Raw genomic sequence first — 15523 nt, 5'->3', positions numbered from 1 at the left:
ACGGGCTAACGAACAAAAACGATCACGGTTTTTCGTGTTAAAAATCATCCGAGCCGCTTGACCAGCGCAGCCGTGCGTATTAACGATCGACGATTCCGCGGAACGACGATTTATACAGCATAAACTTTCCCCGTACCTGTGCAATTATTATACGATAAAGTTCCTAACGATTTTTGCGTGAACCGAGATTTCGCCTTGTTGTTAATGCGATGGAAGATGGGCAAAGTGGGCGGACAAGCTGCTATTATAATTTCGAACTGCTTGGCAAACTTGAACCTCGATCGAGTTGACCCAATCTTGTACGAGTTTTATATCCGATTTCTGTATAATTGTAAGATCTCCACTGGACAAGCTGTAGAACAGGTTTAGCAAATCTACGAATTCAGTGGAACAATGTCACGAGGAAGATTGTAATTTTTATTCATGAAATCTTGAGATATTATCACTTAAATATCATTTACGTCGATTGCTTATTTATGAACGATTCGCACGCTACAGTTAAACTGTTTAAATGTTTTCTTGCGGTTGTATTTTAATCCGTGTACATCATAATTAACCAACAAACTACACTGACAGGATAATCTCCAGGATAGTGAATAATCGAATAATTTCAAATCGCTCAATCCCAAAGGATTAACAAATACATGTGTACGACTTTCGTAACAAAAACATTCGTTAAGAATTTTCCCTAAACGACACCGATTACTGCTCCAACTGTCGAGGCATGGAAGGAGAAGTCTGTTACATAATACACGCGGAGGAATTCGAGATCGTCGTACGTAGTTTCAAAACGACGGCGCAATAGCTTCTCGAAGGAATCGACCTTGGAGCAGCTTCCAACGGAGGGATGCATAAAACATAGGGGCATATAGTGGCGGTCGTATACCGGTTTCTTTTCTCTGTCTGTCCATGCGACTTGTCCGTTTTTCCCCCGTTTCCCTCTCGCTCGACCGTGTTCCGGGGAGCTGCGAGGCAAAAACTCACCCCGAATATGACGTATGTACGTGGATGCAGAAGAGCGCGGTGGTCTCCCTCCATGGCTCTTTCCCTCTGACGCTACCTTTGTCTCTTTTATTGGCGTTCTCCGGAGAATTGATAACGGCGGAACGCCGCCACGAGTACGCTAATCGTACTCGAAAGGATACTCGAGACTGCCGCGGTATTTTTCACGATTTCCACGATCCCTCCGCGTCTCGCCCCCACCTACGCTTTCTGGCCCGGTTCTTCCATACCCTCGCGTCCTTTCCCCGATATTTACTTAAGCTATACATTTTATGCGGAACAACCGCGTGGGTCAAACCGAGATTTTTCGTGCCGCGCTCGTGCAGGGAGGAGAGGAAACTCATTTGTGCGATATGCGATGATATTTCGTTAAACGTTCGCCTACCCTCTCTCTCTCTCTCTCTCTCTCTCTCTCTCTCTTTCTCTCTCAACTATACGCATGTACGAGTTGTGCTTAATGAAATACCTGGACGCTTTCACGACGAAAGGGACATGATTTCCGACCATCCGGTGCTTGCTTATATTCGATTATTCTCCCGTTATAGAGAGCCTTTCTGTTTCTTGCTAAATCGGCTATTCGTTCGTTTATTGCTTCGTTTTACTGTCATATTTTGTATTCTTACGTCGATTCTTTCATGTTCTTATTTTTTAATCTTCCAGAGTTATGTCCCCTCGATTGCCAGTGCTGTGGTCTTTGTATCGCCTGTTTTATGGGTATTAACATTTATTTCTAAATGTTCCATCAGAATGTGTTCTTAAACTGGGAAGCAATGCTCGACTCACAAAGAAATTAAATAAAACCTCACGCGTTACTTTGCTCGCGATATCGTGCCTTAACAAGTTACTAATTAACCAAACGATAAATTTGCTTGCGATGAAACTTACGACACGACGTTCGATTACGAGTAATTGATAAAGAGGATCTTTTCTGCGTTGCAAAAGGAACTCAATCCGGAAATTCCAAGCATCGAACAACTTTCAAAAATTACTTATTCAAACACGAAATCGCTGCGAAGCGAAAAACAGAGTTTGTGGAGGATTTTCGGGCACGTGGAGCGCCTTGATCGCATTTTTTCGTGCAAGACGCTTGAGCACCCCTGCGAAACGTGCACATATATACCGGGAAAATGCAGAGGGCGAAGAAGGAGGGGGAGGTATAGGTAAAACGGCAAAGCCGCGGGACGTAACGTTGAATTTATCCGCGGCGTATCCGCATACACGAAGGTATCCGTCTATCTTACTTTATCCCCAGGACGCGGTGCTCCGTATGACAGCCGCGCCAGCTGATCTATCGCATAAAACATAAAGTGGAGTATTCCATTTCTAAGACCGTCGCCCCTCCTCCCGTCTTCCGGAAATATATCACGAAACGAGGCATACGGAAAACGGCTCGGCTCCGACTCTCTTTTCTCCTGTGACGGATGCGCCGGCTTAATTTTTTAAAACGCTCCACTTGCCCTTCTACCAATCGACAACGAGCGTACGATAGACTTCATACGGATTTTTCAAGTATTTCGATTGCACAGACAGTACAATGTTTTATTTTTTACGCCACGCGATAAATACTTTGATCATTTTAGGTTCGAGTGGTTTAGAATGCTAAGGCATATCGAGATCTTAGAAACTTGAGAAGTTTTAGTATAGGTTAGTACAGATAGTAGTAGAAGGTTTAGTATAGCGGAGAATATTGATCGAGAGATTATAATCGGTGTTACTGAAATAGCTCTTCATTGAAATAAAAATCTTAATATATCTATTATTTGCTTATTATCCTTTGTAATTTAATCCTCCTATATTTCTTATACTTTTGCTTAGGTGGGTTTTTCAGCATGATTGAAAACTAACCAAAAGTATTAACACATGCGATTTAGACCTCAAACGAAGGATAAACACAACGGAGAATTCGGATATCTGGGTTAAGTCGTTATTACGCTAATCGAAACTTATAGCTTTCTGGTCGATTGATTTCAAGACCCGCTATATCGCTGGCAGGATTATACATGACTCTATGTACATTCGTGCAATTAGTCACCTCCGTCCAGATAGATCATCTGGTTTCTAAAAGATTAAACTCTTAATCGTGTGTTATACCGCTAACATGAACTTAATTGTTTGACTCAATATGAAAATAAAAATTTCCTGAACTTATGAATGACGACGTTATCAGCCGTCAGTGTTAGTCATAGTTTTCAAAACCGCGACTGAACATTACGTTTGAATCAATCTCGTGACTTCAACACGTGCTGGTCTAGGGGCCAGTACACGGAACAACAAGAGGAATTGCAGCTGCTCCGTGGGGACGATGATAGAGCTCGGATAGCAGCGGCAAAGGTGGTGCACATAGCTTGACGAGTGCCGAAGAAGAGAAGCGAGGAGAAGAGAGAAATAGAGAAAGGGAGCGTGAGAAGGTGGAGGGTGAATGCTCGTGAAGAAATAGACGGAAGGAAGGAAGGAAGGAAGGAATATTGCGAGGCAGAAACGGAGGCACTCCGAATGCAATCCACGTACCGACTGCTTTCAAATATTAATGTCACGTGACTTATTATATCCGAGGCGTGTGCGGTGGAGTGAGTGGCTCTCCGCTATGCAACGCTCCCGTCTCTACCTCAGCCTCGGCATCTCGGCCCGATGAGAAGCAACGGTGCAGACTATGCACCACTGCGGCAGGACTAGCTTGTCTGGGCTTGATTGTAAAATTTTTCGTGCCGCATAGTGGCCCATTTTATCGCCTTGTGCCGCGAGATCGTGGGCGAGACCGGGGGTGGCTGGCGTCCGCGGGGTGCGTACCGTAGGGTTGGAGGAATGATGGAGGTGGAGGCGGCGGCCGACGGAGAAGGCCAGAAGGGGTGCCGGATAAGCGTAGGGGCCGGGGAATTGGGGGAAAATACTCGAGCGCGCCGCAGCTTTTAATCCGAGCGCTCATTCTCGTGGATTCCTTTCTAATTTTTACGCGGTCGCTCATGCGTAATCGAAAATGAAGGAAAAAGGGGGAAAACGGCGTGACGAGGGGGCGGCTGCACACGGGGGGAAGGAGCACTTCCGTCGTTGCAGCCGCCACTTCAACCCTCATTGGGTTGACTTCTTACCACTTGCGCGAGAGAAATGTTATGAATTCGCGTTTTGTCGGCTCGACTGCGAAAATTCCTGAAGAATGCCCGATGATTTTCCTTTTTTTTCCCCTCATTTTCTTCTTCTTCTTCTTCTCTATATACCGGCAATCCACGACCACTTTCTACCAACCCTGTTCGAACACATCTGTTGCATTTTTCCTTTTTTTGACAGCGTACCCGGGTTTCTTGGACCCGCATGGCTCTTGAGCGTATTTTTGTCTTTTTCGGTTACGTCTTTCATATTTGCGATATACGCAGAACTGTTCAAGTATGATGTAATCTAAGGAAAAATAACTTTGTGTTTAATCAAAATGCAAAGTAAATTGTTGCTTCAATGGTTAAGCTATGAATCTATGCATAATTGAAAGTACTTTTTTACAAAGTTATATCGAATTTGTGATTTGTTCCTCCTATCAATTTTTACCAATTACTAATTAAAAGCGAATAATATTTGACACAATTCCGCTCTATTGAATAAAAGACAAATACCGATATTGTTTAAATAAAGGAAACATTCTCGACTTCGATGAAGCATTCTCTTTCTCTGGTGCACCCTTTGACGAAAAGGGTCGTCATTTTGGAAGATAGCTCTTCGTTGCTCTCCTTCTCTCTTTTTCTTTGTCCCTCTTTCGAGAATAAAAATTAATATAAAACTCGTTCCAGAGAACTTTCCGCACACCAGGTGTCTTTATAATCTGTAAGTGACGCCGAGTTTCTTGTCTCTCTGCTACTCGTTCTCTTTCCCGTTAACAAAACTGCCTACAGAGTGTGCGCTTTTCTTCAAACGTTTCCACCGTTTTAATGCGACGCGATACCTTTTGCATTGCTTCCAGGAGTGAATAACTTTCAAGTGTATTCCACTGTAATTACGGTTAGACAAGACCGCTCTTTCTTTGCCTCACCCATAGGCGTGCGGATATTCAATTTGCTAGAGTTTTACGATTCTCTTCAACGACGAGGCACCTTCTGGACGCTCGATATTTTGACTCACAAAATTTTCATCATACAAGAACGGAATCTCTCTTAAGCATCTTTATCAAATTACGTTTAAAGACAATAATACGATACAATTGTATTTTTTCATATCATTCTTAGATATGATAAATATTAGATAATTTATCGTTGTGTCGTTTTATATTCCTAGAATTCAATATTTTTGTATAAAATTTTATTATAACAGACTATGCATAGAATGTGATTGCGGCAAACGAAACGAGAAAAAGGAAGGTAAAGGAAAGAAGTGAATTATCGAAGGATTAAAAGAATGAGCCGAGAATCGAAAAAAGAGATTTCTAAGAGTCACTGTTCCCAGATTGTCATTAAATACAGTTTCTATCATTTTATCTTTCATACATGTTAGTAAATATCTAGCCGCAACGTTAATTCGCGTCGCAATAATTACTAAAATTTGTCAGAAGTTAAAACTAAAAATTCTCAAAAGGCATACGTAATTATTAAACAGCCTCGTTATATATTCGTAAGGTAATTGGAGGACTGGAAATCCCATCGCTGCTAACGGCATTGCCCCAGGGACGTAAGAAGCAAAAAGTGAGAGGGTAATGTCGGCCACGGGGTTGTCGCGGGAGCACGAAAACACCAGCTTTACATCCATCATTGTTCCTCGCTTGAAGACTGATAGGCCGCCATTATCTGCGAACTCATTACGATCCCCTATTGATAAAGCTACGATTATGCCGTGGGGTTAATCCGGCCTCCGATTCGGAAATTGGAATTTCTGGCTCTGCCAGCGAGACGTCAGCTACCTTCAAGATTCCCTTCCTCTTCCAAAGGTTACCGCTGTGAGTCACTCCCGTTCGTTTCACTTTCTAACCTGCTTTGCTTGCTTTCCTCCCTTTCCAAGCTTTTGCCTTCACCTGCATTTCAACCTTTTATATTCTGTCATATTTAATATATTATATTATTGGTTTTGTATTAATATTATATAACGATGTTTCAAGTATGTATATAATAATAGACAAAATTATTTAAATATTTAAATATGAAATAACGATATCGTAGTTAATTTCAAGATCGTCAATTGCTTCTTGCGAAGTTAAAAAAGATTTGACGCGGAACTGAATAGAAAAGAACGCGTACTTCTATTATAATTCATTAAAATAACGCTTGAGTAAAATAACACAAATTGAATAACCTGTTCGTGATATTATGTACGAACAATATAGAAACAAACTGGGTGAGATATGGAAATAAATTATGACTTCATCACAACATTTGAAATATTTCACATTAAAGATCATTCTAAAAGATATAACTTCAAAATTCGTTCTCTGTATTATCTTAATGCAATTTATGGATTCGAGGGAGTGATTTTCGTTGCACGATTAACCGCTGAACTTACTGTTACTTTCGAGCATTCAATTTTCCGGAAGCTTAAGAAACGCGGCGCTCGTTCAACCGAAATCGCAAGAAAGTCCGCGCAGCGTTGAAGATTCGAAACGAACGATTACATGACAGGAAATTACGGTGCCTCCGATCGCGTCTGAGCGCACGCAACCCTTCGGGAATATAAAGGGGAGACCCTTGTAGAGCGTGGTCCCGACAGTTTCGGACACGAAGCGATTGGATTCTCTTCTTTGCGGTTTAGTTTCACCTTTGTTTCGACAATGTGATTCTCCCTGGAACGGCAAATCCTCAAGCTCGTTTAAAATCACAGAATTAAAGAACCGGTTACCCTTTCGATCTCTATCCCTAAGTATATTGGAAGCTTCAATTCAAAGAATTTTCCAATCGATGATGTTCTAGTCCTACTACTATCTTCGACTAAAAAATTTCTTAAGATCGCGTAACACATGAATAATGTACTAATGCTTTCCTTAAAATAATATTAAACTTTGAAAGTGAAAAAATAGATGATGCAGCATTTAAAAGCATTTTAAAGACAAGCTACGTTATAGTGGATCTGAGTATCGACCAAGTACTCCTCTGACAAATGAACCATCCGAAGACCAAAATACAGTCTATTTTATTATCCATTTAATGATTAATGTTGAATCCTGAAAAGATAAAAGATTTACTTCCATAAGTTGGTTTATCGTAGAAAAAGTGGTATACGAGTGACAACAAATTTCAAGGTAAATTAAAAAAAATAGTATTTGTAACGTCACTTTTCTCTATCTCCCTACTTTGAAGCTGATTAATGTGGCAGAGCGATTCGATTATGAACCTCAATCGTAGATACAGAACAAGAGAATGCTACGCTTAACTCGGGAGACACGCGAGCGCGTGAAATCGGTGATCGTAAGCGGGCCTAATCGCCGTTCTAATGAAGTGTTCCGGTAAACAGATCGACGTGTAGTTTCGCGCTGTTGAACGTAACTGCCGCGAAACACTCGGCTAATCTCCTAAAATATATGATTACGGTCAGCCCCGGTTCAAGAGTGTGTGCCGTTAGAAGAACGCCATTTTTCAGTTTTATCCCCGCCGGTTTCTTAACGCGGGACGCCGCGCGTTACCGCGTCCCGACGAATGCGCAGGTGGTGTCGCGGCCACGTTTGCAAAAAGGCGGAAAAGGAGCGGGTGATATATAGACACGAGGCGAGGTCCGCTCACGGCGCATATAACGTTTCCGTCGGTCCGTTCGTAATCCCCGACTTACGGTCTGATAAAATCTCAATTTATAAGTGTCCCACCGGCCGCAATATCGAAGACCGAAGGCTAGATAGGCCATTCTTACCGGGGGTGTATGGTATCAGGGACGCTGGTATTACTCGTAAGCACGCGACTACTTAGCATGCAAATGCATGAAAGCAATAAACTACTCAATACAGTTGCGGGGAATTCGCCCCCCGATCGATTTAGTCCCGTGTACTCCAAATTTAAAAGGACGCCAGAGCCCGCCAACTCGGAGACCACCGACTATACATACCGTGATCGAACTTGCCTGCTCGACACGTACACCTGCATCTCTCTGACTCGCTCCTTACAATCGAGTAACCGCAAACGACGATAATCTACGGGCCCTATCTGCATCGTACGATCGATGTGTTTGTGATAGGCACGAGTCACTGAACGAGTCGTCGACAGTGGTAGTAGCGATTTTCTATTTTCTACCGGTTGATAGATGCACGATGATAGCCAGCAACGTCTAACCGCGTGATTAGGCACGGTATCATCAGCGTTTAGGCACCAGTTGCAGGATATTTCGTTAAGATACCGTAGCCATATGTAGGATACACGACACTGTGTCCAAGTCTTAGGTTATTTATGATAGGGATCTTATAATGGCAACTAATTATACTTTTAGGGAATATTTGGGTATGGTGTCATATACAAGGTGTTCCGTAGGAAAATGCTCCAACTAAACGAGTGTCTTGTCCCTTTGTGGCTCGAAGGTTCTTCGGATAATAACAATTCATCTAGAAGTTTGCAGTTTTTGTTTGTCTTATTGCGTGAGTGCTATTTTTCTAGATAAAACAGCATACGTGTAGAGGATTTTGTGGCGAGAACGGATTTGATTTCAAGATTTTTAGGATGCAGAAGGAGATAAGACGATTTGAAAGGCTTTTTAACGCCTTTCGAAGAAGGGATTTGAAAAAAAAAAAGAAAGAAGTTTATCGTCGGGGCAATAAATTTTAAGCGTGCAGCACGATAGGCAGAGGTATAAATGCGTCGCGGTGAAGTTTTTATTCGCCGATCGATTCGCATAAGGACTCCGATATTCCTGAGCGCCGGCTAAGCCTCGGCTCAGCCTCGAGAAGTTAGTACGATAATTAGGAGACGGTATCAGGAGAAATAAATCTCCACGCCGTTCGTATCAGGGATCGTTAGTTAGTCTAGCGTAACATGAAAAACATGCGCAAAAATAGTACTTGCATTCTCCGACGAGTCTAACAGACTGTGCTCGATTCGAAGAAATTTTTAATCTTTCACAATTCCACCGTCTTCTTATGGAAGAATTCAATTCTTTACTTTTTATATCACAACTATTGTATATGTTTCTGTGTCGTTGAATATTCAGTGTATCGTGGGTTGCCAGACAAGTGACATTTATAAAGCGTTGTAATTGTTAATTAAACCGATTGTAATCGTTAATTAGACCGATACAACTATTCGAAATAGGGTTGTTTTAATCTTTTTTTTAAATCTTGGATAATATCATAAAGAATATATATATATGTTAACTCAATGGAAGATGTGTTTTCATTGCCGAATCTTTTATTTTAAACTAATTTCCCGATTCTACTTTTTCGAATTCTGTTACAGCGAACCAATAGTACCTATCCTCGAAAAAGGTATTCGTGTGCCACTATAATTCCTATGAAGTTTTTCTAAACATCTCGTCTTTAAGTGACAAAATTGACGCGAAACTTTTGGTTTGTCGCTGGTTAGTGTAAACTAATATCATTTTCCACGAATGGCCATGAAATTCAACGAGCAAGGCTCAGCTTTTAAGAAATCGACCAGTCACGTTACTGGGAAAGGACTCGTTAAATAATGGCCGGTGGACGGGCGTCTGTCATTAAATTGTTAGATCCACATTAGCCACGTTCAGATCACAATCTATTCTTCGATCATTACCGCTAATGCGTTTCCAATTAATACCGGACCAGCGACATTCCCTGATGCGGCAATTTACTAGTTGCGTACGCTGCTAATTCAACGCCAGCTTTCTCTGTTTTTCGAAAATTGAGAATATTTTTACTTTTACATTTCTTATTTTTCTTATGCAAAATATAGAATTCTAAATATTGAATATATATTTTACATAGAATGAAATATGCCATATATATTAAAATTACATACCCTGAAATTAAGTAGCTTCTCTAACACAAATACAAACTAAAATTTTTACCAAATTTTACAATTTATTAATTAATAAATTATATTAATGCATTAATTAATTAATGCAAAATTATATAAATGCATCGTGCATTTCTATTTTCATTGAAACTGTAAGAAGTATTTCAATAATATTATCAGGAATATTTATGTCTAATTATAATGGCACTTAATTTACAGTAATCGTAACGATTCTAACATTCTTCGAAACACCTCGAGTAAAAGTGACTGAATTTTTACATAACGTTCGCGGAAATAAAGGTAGCCCATTTTTTTTGCCAGGGTTTCATTGGAAAGCCGAAAGTACTGACTTAATCAATCTCAATGATTAATTTAATTTTCATTTTAATGTTTTTCCAGAGTCCGGTGAAAGCGGCAATGCATGAGAGCATCGACGCACTTGTATTGTGCTTTAAATCATTTTCACTGACTGACAGAGTTCTTGAAATAACGATTAACTTTTCTAATTCGCATGTTTCCGTGTTGAATCTTAGAAATTGGTCGTTTAAAAATTAAAATAGAGACGTGATATGTTTTTAAACATTTGCTTCGTTAAGGGTACTTCGTTACTAAATAGTACTTTTTCTATTTGATGCTTTTTCGCAATCTGCTTCATGCATTCCTTACTCTTTGTATTATGTAAATAATCTAAATCTATGTAATTATTCACTGGAAAAGATATAGCCGAAACGATCTCACTTTCGTTGTCGAAACGGATTCTAAATGAGATATTAGTGTAAAGGGTAGTGAATGTTTCATATATGTAGAACAGAGTTTTACATACAAAATATAGTTATGCGAATGTTCCTTGCTATACATTACGTAAGATAACACTTATTGTATCTACCAATATTCGCTTTCTATCGAAAGTAAAAGGTTTAGAAATTTGTGCTATGTAATACCTTTGGTATCATCAGTGGTTCTGCAAAAATCGATCGATCGATTTCGAGTGTATAATTTCGAGAATAAATCATATTTTAAACAATGCAAAATTGTCTAACGCTAGAATCCTTTTAGGCCTGATACTATTTTAATGTATGAAATAATTTTTTGAAACAGTCCACGCTATTATTTTCTGTGTTTATAAATATTAATATCTTTTGCTGAAAATCTCGCCAAAAGTAGCTTAAATTACATAGTTTGTGATACTAATAATAAACATAGAATTTGAAAAATGAGTAACTACTTGCAAACGCTTCGTTATAAGTTACAGTTTGATGTAGTTTCTCGCAAATAACAGACATTTTTATGATTTTATGATTAATTGCGAAGAGTAGAACTTAAAAGTCATTCTTCCATGTTATGGAATTTACAAGCAGCGTGCTTTTCGTGTGCGCACATCGACAAAGAAAATCTCTATATTAAAGCGAATCATACTTTCACGTTAATTGGAACATTGTGAATGGTCGGAGACTTAACTCGTTTATTATTTTGTTTCATTCTAATCATTAAACCGATAATCACGTCGATGAATCCTTTTAAAACTAGGAATTATTACTTCTTATGTATACTTTCCCTCAATCTTTCATCAACGTTGATAAGATTAACAGCCTTCCTTTTCCATTTTCATTACTAACAATATAATTCGACATCCTTCTGAAAGTTTCAGAATTAATTAAAATTCGATTAACGAAACTTATTCCTTGTTTTAGTGATCGTATCGGTTACAGCAAATTCTTATCTGTAACGTTAATCTCCAATATACGTATATGTGGTGTAATAAATAATTCGTATGTTATCCATCAATTAATCAGGAAAGCCTGTATTGCAACGATAATGTTAAATATATAATAATGTTTCACAATAAATCTAACTTTAAATAAATGCGTCGACAAAAATTGAATGAGGATACTACTCTTATGTTTATGATCGTTATATCAAGCATTATGGAGTAAAACGACGACGTAAAACATTGCAAAGACGATAACATGAAAGTTGTCTCCTTACTTTCGTAAATATCACGTCCAACCTGTGAAAGTTCCGAAGAAACACACCTTTCTAAGAAGGAAAAGAGCAGAAAATTTCGGTTGAATTTTCGTTCGACGGTACCGTAGAGATGACTCTTTGATCATTAAGGTGAATTATTCCCAAGACTTGTCACTATTAGTCGAGGGAATTAGTTGGCCCGAAATCGTGCATAACGCGATAAATTTCGCAGGCATGCTCGTACATTAATGCATGGAACGACGAGAAAGGTGTTAGGTGCAAGTAAAATAACGAGTGGGTTGGTGGCTCGGCTTGGTTCGCAGCATTAAATAGAATTGCGCCGGCGTATAAACAATTGGATCGATAATTTAAGATCATTATCAACCCCCTTTATATTAGTGCCAACCTCGCGGCAGTAAATTCGCCCACGAAGCAGCGGTTCTCACTTTATTGCTCGAATTATGTCAACGCCGTTTTATAAAATCACTAACTGCCCTGACCATAGCAATCGATCCGGCGAAATCGACCTCAAGATACACTTGTCGACTAAAGTTAGAAAACCAAGCACTTACTTTGAAATTATATAGAGTATGTTTCGTTGTTTCATTTTTTTTTATTTAAATATATTGTTGAGGACTTTAAAAACATTTATTTCACGAATTATTTACATTTGATTAACTTTGCTGCGATTCTCAAATTTTAGCATCCGAATCTGGATTTCGTTCTAGCCGAGAAAAGAAATTTCAATATTTCAAGAAAATTGAGAGGAGAAATTACACGTAACAATAAGAATTCTTTCGTAGTTTAAGATAACTTTGGAGCAAGTTAAGAAATGTTCTAATAATAGAAAGCCTTCATTTAGATATCGGGATATTTCGATTTTAATATTTGCGAATATGATTCATCAGACACTCGATTGACTTCATCTTTGTCAAAGAACGATATTTAAAGGACAGGTAATGAAAAATGTTACGAGCTATGCTCGACAGATCGATTGTGTTCGTTAAAAATGAAACGATATAAAGTCTCAAATTGTTCCTACAGCAACGATTCAATACACAACACGATACACAAACATGCCGAAAGTCGAAGTCAGAGAACTTGTACTATGTAAATTCATCTTCCGGTATGTAATTGAAAAAGCAAACTGTAAACGTTGTTCGCGTTATCAAGCTTGAACGATAGCCCCGCATGCTGTTGTACCGTTTATTATTTTCCACGGTTCACGATATCGCGCTGTTTCTTTCATGATTCGCAACGTGTGCTCCGTTCTTCGAAAGACACGAGCGTGAAATTTACGACGGGCCACTGTTCAACAAAAAGAAATCGAAAATTACTGCCCTTCTTCTGTTTTATAAAATTCCTCCCAGTTACGAGTGAAATAGTAGTATATTTTCCTATTTTATTAATATTAGAAATGACAGAAAATGTTGATAAAGCACAAAAAGCATTAAATGAAAATATTATAAGTTAATGGCAATAAAATAGATCTGTTCGATAATTTCAATAATTTTTCAATAGATAAATCTTCTTGAATAATTTCGATCTCACTAATTAGTTACCTTTCGTTAATTTATGGATAATACGGGCTTACTTTCGCAACATTTAACAAACCAAACGAATTTTTAGCCCTTTGAATTGTTGCTGTGAAGGGTTTCGACCAGATCTCTATTTAGATATCAGATTACTTTGTACACTGGGTATGCAAACGATCGAACCCTGTATCGTGGTTCTATCTATCAATTTCCACGAACCCCTATTTATCAAGCTGTATAGTGAAACGATCAGGAGGAATTATCGAAAAGGTTAAACGCAGGGGAACACGGACTGCAAGGAGTCAGCACGACCTTCTTAGACCGCCGACTTTCGATCGATTTCCTAATGTGGAACGAGCCTGAGGACTTATTGACCGTCACCAGAAGCCAGCCGAACTATACTTTAACGCTTTGACGAGTGCGTGCACGCGATAGTCGGGGCAGTTGTGACGTCATAATACTGCGGCTGCCCCGGTCGCGTATGTAAATCAGAGGCGAGCGCACGCGAGTAAAATTTCATTTGATCGCGCCTTAATTGCTCTCTACGCAAGACTTTCGCTAAAACCTGTTCGTACAAACTCCGCTTCAAACTCCAACACCTGTTCCACGACTTGCGAATCGGTATTGCACTGAATTCCAATTCAATTAGAATAATACCAGAGCAAACTAGATTATCACTGCCACTTATTCGTTAGCGGTCAGATATCTTTTTGATTGCAATCACTATTTTCTATGCTATTTTTTAATGGCCCGTTTCGAGTATAGGGAGAATTTCGAATTACTTTGAATAGTAATGTTTCATTGAAATCGCAAAACTTTGGAAATATTTAGGTTAAAGAAATGTATGTTAATTAATGACTATAGTGTTGGCTCCGTATTTGTGTTTTATGTTTTTGTTTCTTTTGTATATTTTAATATTCTTACAATATTTAGTAGTATTTTCGTAGAATTGTTTCTGCTCCTCGAGAAAACTTTCTTGATGTTTTGATCATTTTGCTACAAAATTTTAAACAACTATGTTTTGCTTTAATATTGGGAAGAAGAAAGCCTTTGCTTGCCAGTTACACGGAAAAGTAATACGTTAACTATTTAGTCACGCAACTTTGTAAGTTTTATCATTAGACTACTTGTTGGAAATCTCTTCTTTCAACAAATTTATTCCAATAAAATCTCGAATCTCTGACGCTGCAGTTTACGTATGAACCGTCTGCCAGGATAAATGTCTGTTTTTCATGTCGTCTTCTCATGTCACTACAACGAGAACTAGTACAAAAATAGTGCATATTGTTGCGTGCCAATGCACTGTATATCTAAAAATGTGTGCAAGGTCTCTTTTTCTAGCGTGTCAATTGTAAACTTGACCGACAAAAGGAACTACTTGCACGCGAAACTTGTTCAGTTGACAATGCAGCATGATTTATCAAATAATTCGATACATAAATGCTACTGGCAGTGAATCACAGGATACAGTAGAATTATTGCAATTTGTTTGCATAGACGAGATTAAATAGAAAGCTGATTTGGCGATCAAATCGATCGAATCAAAAACGTATTAAAAATTCACCCGAGTTACATATGACGGTAAATTGTTGTTCGATTTACGAGCAGGAAAAATTTCTCGGGATTTTCTTCACTTCAGAAATCAACCGTTGCAGTTTCCTTTGACTAATTGCTAGCCGCACGAATTTCACTCGCGACCGTAAATGTCACGCGTTTCAATTCTTCATCGTTGCTCTGAAAGTATAAGGATCTAATTAACAGAAAATGTCAGTTAATTAGTTCTGCTCGGCGGTGGCAATTTCTGACGTCAATTAGGAGCACGAACATACGGGTGTAACGTTCGACTAATCTGTCGACGACGACAGTTGAAGTTAAGAATCGAAAAGTCATCGAATTGTCTCGATCGGATAAAATTCCAATTTCTCGTAGTTTCTTCGACAAATTATGTATTTAATCAAAATAATTTCCGTATGATTTAATCCACTTGCCTGATGGCTACTTAGATCCGTCAGCCCTTTGTAAAAATTGTTAGTCCTAGAATTCAAAGATTTTCGGAATGGGATTACACGTTATAGTTCCTTGCAAAATAATTTACACATTAAAAATTGCACAGATGAAGTGCTACGATTATAATGTACGTCGTATTATTGT

At 38.9% G+C, this 15523-nt stretch overlaps 1 long non-coding RNA gene across 1 annotated transcript in view; it reads right to left on the bottom strand.

The window, feature by feature from the left end:
• LOC117163532 (uncharacterized) overlaps positions 1-15523 on the bottom strand; it is a 176662-nt gene that overhangs the window by 73566 nt on the left and 87573 nt on the right. The window lies entirely within an intron of this gene.

The sequence above is a fragment of the Bombus vancouverensis genome, chromosome 9, assembly GCF_051014615.1.
Source record: "Bombus vancouverensis nearcticus chromosome 9, iyBomVanc1_principal, whole genome shotgun sequence".
NCBI lineage: Eukaryota > Metazoa > Arthropoda > Insecta > Hymenoptera > Apidae > Bombus > Bombus vancouverensis.
This window is presented reverse-complemented; position numbering and strand designations above follow the sequence as displayed.